The following is a 7601-nucleotide window of genomic DNA, read 5'->3' on the forward strand; positions in this document are numbered from 1 at the left end:
CATTTGGTTAAGGCTATTCCCCATTTAAACAATGGAAGTACTTCATTAGGAATGTATTGGGAACTTTAACATTACTCCACCCATACTTAGACAGTGCCTTAGGGGAAGATAAAGTTGTAAACTCCTGACGAAAGAATGAAAAAAAGTCCCCAACCCATACTTATAGTGAGGCCAAGAACTTAAGCTAGGTTTGTTTTTAGATCTAATACAAAAGGATGCTAAGTACCTATGAAGGTCAAACTAATCTCTAAAAGGTCAAGCAACTTACAAAGGGCAAGCTTAGCAAAGAGGTGAGAAGTACTCAGAAGATCTAATCTACCCACAAAAAGTGAGAAATAAAGAGTGGTGAAAACTAAGAATGGGAAGTCCTAGGAAAAACGTCGACTGTGATTGGTAGATGTGAAAATTTAGGGGAGGTGACACAAGAGAAATTTTTCTTTAAAAGGAAGGAGCTTGAGGCCTCTGGAGGGAGTTCAGCTTTAGAAGCTGAATTGGAGGTCAGGAGTCAGAGGAGGCTCTCTGAAGGAGTTGAGGATTTCAGTGAAGAATTGGAGTTTTGCTTGGGACAAAATCTTGTGGTGAGTGGTAAAAGACTGACTTGGGAATGGACTAGGCCCTAGCCTTTTCCTACTATTCCCTCTTACTCTCTCTCTCTCCCTTTCCTTAATTCCTTTATTTGTATTAATTAAAATCTCCATAAAACCCAGCTGACTTGGGTATTTCATATTTGGGAATTTTTCCCATGGTGACCACTTATTTTTGATTTAACTCAAGACACTAAAAATTATCTTTACAGTTTTGGCAATTCAAAGTCTTGAAAACCGCATTTTCATGGTCACACTCCACTGCCCTTTCTTTCTTCTTTTTTTTTAAATATATGGTTTTAAACCATTTAGTACCCCAATCTTCACCAATGGCTAATTCTTCTAACTACTATAATATTGAATACAATTTTTGACAGTTACAAATAACATTTTCCCATATCGGAATAGAAACAATTTAGCTTTATTGAGGCCTTAAAGAAAAAAGAATGACCTCTATCTTTCTTATTTACATTTTCATGTTTCTCTTGATGTCAAATTTTCTGTTTATTTCTGGTCTTTTCTTTACAAATATTTGGAAGTCTTCTATTTTGTTGAATGCCCATACTTTCTCCTGGAAGTATATAGTCCATTTTGATGGGTAGGAGGTGATCCTTGGTTGTAGCCCCTTTCTCTTGCCTTTCTGAATATCATATTCCATGTCTTGTGATGTTTTAGTGTGGAGGCTGCCAGATCCTGTGTAATCCTGATTGGTGCTCCTTGATATCTGAATTGTCTCTCTCTGGCTTCTTGTAATATTTTCTTCTTAGCTTGGAAGCTCTTGAATTTGGAAATTACATTCCTGGGGGTTGTCTTTAGAGGATTTAGTGTAGCGAGTGATCTATGGACTCTTTCAATGTCTATTTTGCCCTCTTGTTGCAGAACCTCAGGGCAGTTTTCTTGGACAATTTCTTGTAGTATTATGCCAAGGTTTCTGTTTGTTTCCAGGGTTTCAAGTAGGCCTATGATTCTCAGATTGCCTCTCTGAGATCTATTTTCAAGGTCAACCACCCTCTCAGAGAGATATTTTGTGTTGCCTTCTAATCTGTCAGTCTTTTGACTTTGCTTTATTAATTCTTGCTGTCTTGTGAGATTATTGGCTTCTACTTGCCGAATTCTAGTTTTTAATGCCTGGTTTTCAGCTAAGATCTTTTGATTTTCCTTTTTGGTTTGATCTATCCTGCTTTTCATGGCTTCCAGCAGGTAATTTCTGGTCTTCAGACTGGTCTTTTGCTTATTATTTCATTTGATTTCTGGGCTTCAATTTTGAACTGTCTTTTAAACTGTTATTTTCTTTTTGAGCTATTTCCCACTTTTCTTGCTACATCTCTTCCATTTTTCTGACAATCTCAGATTTAATGTTTTCAAGAACTTGTGACCAGTTTCCTTTTTTTTCTGAAGGTTTGGGTGTGTTCAATTTTTTTTCATCTTCTGCTGTCTCTTCTTTAGTCTGGGTTTTTTTTCTGCAAAAAATAATGAAAGTTTAAAGTTTTCTTCTTGGTGTGTGTGTGTGTGTGTGTGTGTCTGTCTGTCTGTCTGTCTGTCTGTGTCTGTGTGTCTGTGTGTCTGTGTGTGTGTGTTTGTGGATTTTAGTTCCTGGGAGTTGGTGGCCATTGCCTTGTTCCTTCATGGTCAAATATCTAAGTGAGGAATGTGGGTGATCTTTGTATTGGGCTCTGGTGAGGTTTTTGCTCTGAGAATATTTTTTCCCAGTCCTCAGCAATGTCCAGCTGCTCTTAGTCTAGGTGCAGCCCCCAAGAACTTAAAGATTGGCTCACAGAGGTGTGGGTATGGAGTGTAGGCAAGTCTTGTTTTGAGCGCTGGAGAGATTTTTACCTACAGACTTTTTTTGGCTCTCTGTGGTGTTTTGCTGTGAGCTGTCCCCATTTCCCCAAGCTTTGCAGCCTATCTCAATGCTCCCTCAGTCTCCCAGTGTTCTGAGTCTAGTTTCTCTTAGGGGTAAGTCTGTGTTAATCTCAGCCAGCCTCCCTCCTAGAACTTAGAAATTTGTCCCGTGCTCACTCAGACTCTGGAAAGGTAGGTGAAGTGGGGGAGAGATAATGAGCTCACCCCTTGGTAGGGGAAATCTTGCCCCTCTTTTGGCATGGAAATGTCCTAACTTTGCCCCCTTCTGTGCTGTGCCCTACTGTTGAACTCCTTCACTCATTTGATTTAGATTTTGTCATTTTGAGGCACTCTGTCTCGATTTGTGGAGAGAAGAAGAGCTCTGCTTCTACTTTGGAGCCTTCTTGACCCAGAAGTCCCAGATTTTAATTTTTGTAAAAGAGAATCTCTAGGTTATATGTCTGAAGTGGTCAAAGAGAAAAGGAGTGAACACATAGAAAAAATCCAGAGCAATCTTTTTTGACTTAGCAAATAAAAAGACACACAGTGAGTAGTTGTTAATTGGGAAATCGATGAATAAATAGGTTTATATAAATGATAAATGTGAAGGAAAATAGCTATCCCATAAAAAAGGACAAAAAACATCAGAGAGTTGGGGAAAGCTTCTATAAAGTGGTGCAGAGTGAAATAAACTGAGCCAGGAGAACAATTTGTACAGTGAGTATGACAACAAAGAGGAAAATGACCATGAAAGTCAATGGTTATGAGGTCACTTGACCTACTTTGGAGTGATGTGGAATTCTGGGGAGGAAGGAAATTTATTATGTGTGGTCCCAGACAGGATCATTCCTCAGGACTGGGGCCCGAGAAAAGGAGCTCTTAATGTTTTAGACACTTAGGTTACATGACTGGACACACATAGTTGGTCACATATAGATATGGGGGGGTTACATGATTGGATGAAAAAGGGGAGCAGCCCTGCATCCTGTTGCAGCATTGTTCAAGGGGAGGCAAGGGGGAGGAGAAGGGTTTGTGGTTCCCAGGCATGTATAGTCCTTAGTATGGTACAGACAGTTTTAAGTCTGGACCATCCATCCACCATGGATTTGCCAGGTCATAGCATGGGTAGTACCAGTGCCTTATGAAGTGGAACTACTTGCTTTGTTCTGGAATTTCAGCAGGTGTAAGGGAAAGGGGGACTGGTATTGGTCATCCTGTTTGTAGAAAACTTCTGAGTGTGTCAGCCTTGCACAGCCAGTCCGTAGAGCATAAGGGAGTCCCTACAAGGGGAGAGCTGAGGGTTTTCCACTACAGGAGGACTCAAGGTAAATCATGTTTCCCTCTCTTGGTAGAAAAGTGGTGGACTAGAGGTGTGGCATCATGTATCTGTTGTCAGATAGGGACAGTATGTTGGTTTGCTTTGTTTGGTTTAATTTTCTTGTTGTCAGGGAGGCATCTTGGTGGAAACCAGAATAAACCTGAATCTTTGGGGGTTCCAAAATAATGGTGATTTTTTTTAAAACCCTTACCTTCCGTCTTGGAGTCAATACTGTGTATTGGCTCCAAGGCAGAAGAGTGGTAAGGGCTAGGCAATGGGGGTTAAGTGACTTGCCCAAGGTCACACAGCTAGGAAGTGGCTGAGGCCAAATTTGAACCTAGGACCTCCCGTCTCTAGGACTGGCTCTTAATCCACTGAGCTACCCAGCTGCCCCCTAATGGTGATTTTTTTTTTAAAAAAAGCATAAATAAAACATTAAAAAAACTGAATCTGAGAACAAGGGAATATTTAGGGCATTGAGGGATTCGGTAACTTGACTGAGAGAAAAAGAAGAAAGAAGAGTGATTAGGCAAAAGCAATGTACACAGTGGAATTCCCCATGAACTCCCCTTCTCCAATGCACTTTTATAAATTGTTTAGAGAAGGGAGGGTGTCCATAGTAAAATCGTGTGAAGATTGGATTTGGCTATCTCCTGATTGTAACAATGAAGGTATTTACCACTTCCTTTATTGTGAAGATTAAATTGTAATCCCGGGCTATTTTTAGATTTTAATCCCCAAAGTGTTAACTCAGTATTTAAAGTAGATCTACCCATTTTAACCACAAAAGGTGTTAACAAAAGGTGTGATCTAACCAAAATAAGTTTTAACACCCATTTCATGTATTGAGTGGGCAGTCCTGGAGAGGAGCATCTGCTGTGATTGGTAGGGGAGGTGACACTAGAGAAAAAGATATTTAAATAGAGGAAATAAAGACTGAAGAGAATGAGTAACCCCAGCTTGGAGTGAAGGATCAGTCACTCAGAGCTGGAGAGAAGATAGACACTTGAGGAAAGACTGGAAGACAAACCCTTGGACTTGACTGTGGAACTCATTCTGGAGAAACCTGAACAGGAGACCTCAGGCTGCTTTCCTTTTAGATGGTCACTATGGTGAGTGAAAGGCTGACTTAGTTTCCTTGCCTTTCTGGAGGTGTGAACCTCCGAGAAAGGCCCATTGTCTTGAGACTCCTTTCCCTTGACTGGGGCCTTAGAATTGCTACCTGGGTCAGAGAAAGCCAGAGCTCTCTCTCCCTCTCTCTCTCCCCTTTTCTCTCTTTCTTAATATCTTCCCTCTAATGTAAATGAACTACCATAAATTACATTTGACTTTAGTAATTCATTTTGGGATTTAGAAATAAAATCCCTGGTGACCACCAATTAAATATTTCAGTCCCAACCATAAAAAATCTAACAATAGTATTGGAGCCTGGCCCAGAGTGGAGAATCTAGTGAGGAAGGAGAGGGCTGGCAGACATTTAAGAGGTAGGCAAGGAATTATGACCCAGCAAGTGCCTTAGATCCTGGCACATTGGCTGCTGTCCAATCTCCAGTTTGAAACAAGATAATCAGCAGGAATGGACTTAGGAAATGAGACAAATGCCTGTTGACTTTAGAGAAGAATAATTTGCTCTTGTCTTCTGATTCCTGCTGGCTGGAAAACGCGAGTTCTCAAATGTTTGGGCTTTTTCCAGCTGAACACTTTGTTCTTATATTCTTGATAGTGTACAAAACAGAAAGCAATGAAATTTTGGAGAAGGAGATGTGAAGGTTGGTTGTCATTGGAGGAAATGGCAAACTACTCCGGTATCTTTGCCAAGACAACCCTAAACAGGTTTCCACCTGTTTAGTATCAAAATGACTGAACAAGAACCACCCCACGAAGATTGGAGGGACAGAGACTTTGTGACTTTATTTCTATGTCATATGAATAAAATGTCTCTTCTAAGAGCTAATTAATTCCAGTAGTTGATTATTCATGGGAAGCAGGCCAATGAGGGCTCACAAACGACAGAATTAGGAGCAGACTCATATAGGAATACGCAATAGGATTGTCCTAAACATACCCTCTCCAGGGCAACTCCTTCACTTTTCACTTAAACAGACAGCCAGAGACTGCAGCTAAGGGCAGTAGCCTGTCCAGTTTTGCTCTTTCGGGGGCTGTGAGGATTTCCATCCCCCCAGTCAGAGAAGGGGGAACAGTAATTTTGCTTTAATAACACTAATAAATCCCAAGCTGAGTACTCTCTACCAGTGTGACCTCACCCTAATCTTTGGTTATCCATCCAACACCTCTGCTGGCTAGATGATAGCCAGATAATGGTTATTTGTTCAGCCATCACCAAATGGGTCAAGGTTCTCCAGTTGTATTTTTTTTCAAATTCCTGCTGATTCATGAAAAAAGAATGGACAGAAAAAGATAAGGAAAAATCCATGTTCTGGGGGCAAATCCATTCTCTATTCTGACCCTTTCATATGCCATGAGCCACTCAAACCCTTAGATCATTGGCCAGCTAAAAAATTCAATTGCATTTTGACCATCTCAGCTTAACAGGTGGCTAGACAGGGGCACAAGTGGATATAATGCTGCCCTTCCAAGCTAGGAAGACCTGAATTCAAATCCTCTTAAGACACTAGCTCAGTTTCTACATCTATACAATGAGGAAATAATAATACCTACCTCTAAAGGGTTGTCATAAGGACAAATGAGATCATATTTGCAAAGCCCTTTGCATACATTAGAGTTATATGAGTGCTATCTATTATCATTATTTCATCATTTCTTTCTTGTCCCTTATGTGCTGCAAATTTCCAAGAAGCACACCTTGACTGATATCTCTCTAGAAAATGTCCTACATAGTTGCTAACTATCCTGCTGATCTCCCTGGGGCCCTGATCCAGGGTACCAGGTGGCCGCCAACCACTCTCTGCATCCCCTTCCCAGTCTCCTTTTCTGTGGACAGTGTAATAGCCTCTGCAGGCTCTGTTGCTAGGAGACTATATAACTGCTCCAAATCTGCCTTGTTTGGGTCTATGTGAGGCCCCCCAGGTTGTAATCTTCTTAACGCAGTGAAAGATCCTTTATTGTTATGACTACTTTGATAGTTTTCTTTAATAATTCAGGTTGGTACAATTTTATTTCATAATTCTATTAAATGGACCAACTCACTGTTGTCCAAATATGGGTCATCTTTTTCACCTCCCTTTCTCTAGTCTTTGGCTAATGAAATCCCAGTCCATCAAGACCCAGCTAAAGAGCCTCTTCCATGCAGCCTCCCCTGATCCTTCCATCCAGATTCCTGTGGCTTACCAGAGTTCCTTGTGCCTCTTTCTTATCTGCTCTGCTTGTCTCAAAGTTCCCCAAATCAGACTTTAGCTTATCTAATCAACCCTTTCATTGCATCGAGTTGTTACTTAATAAAGGCATTTTTAAAAGGCATTTACGAGGTCACAGAACAGGTAATTGCATAATCTGGATCTCAAACTCCCTTTTTATAGCCTTTCTTCCTTCTGTTTACCTCTATTTAAACTTGATCTTTTCTGGGAAAACAAAACTGAATGTGTCTAATCTGATTACTGTTTTATTACCTCTACTGTATTTATTGCATTTATCACCTCTGGATTTATTGGAGTGTCAAGACTCAGTTTCTATTTCTACCTCTTATTTAAGCAACAGAAGCTCTGGGTCACAGAAAAGAGAGATATCTTGGAGCCCAAGGCAGCCACAGTGTTACCCCACCAATCCCAGAGGTAAGTCTCAAGTTGGTTTCTCATCCAAGAGATTAGTTTTTCCCCAGAAGCTGTGGATTCTGGGGTGATAGAATCTACTTTAGAGACCTGACATCCCCCCCTTCCCTG

The sequence above is a fragment of the Monodelphis domestica genome, chromosome 2 (assembly GCF_027887165.1).
Source record: "Monodelphis domestica isolate mMonDom1 chromosome 2, mMonDom1.pri, whole genome shotgun sequence".
NCBI classification, from domain to species: Eukaryota; Metazoa; Chordata; class Mammalia; order Didelphimorphia; family Didelphidae; genus Monodelphis; species Monodelphis domestica.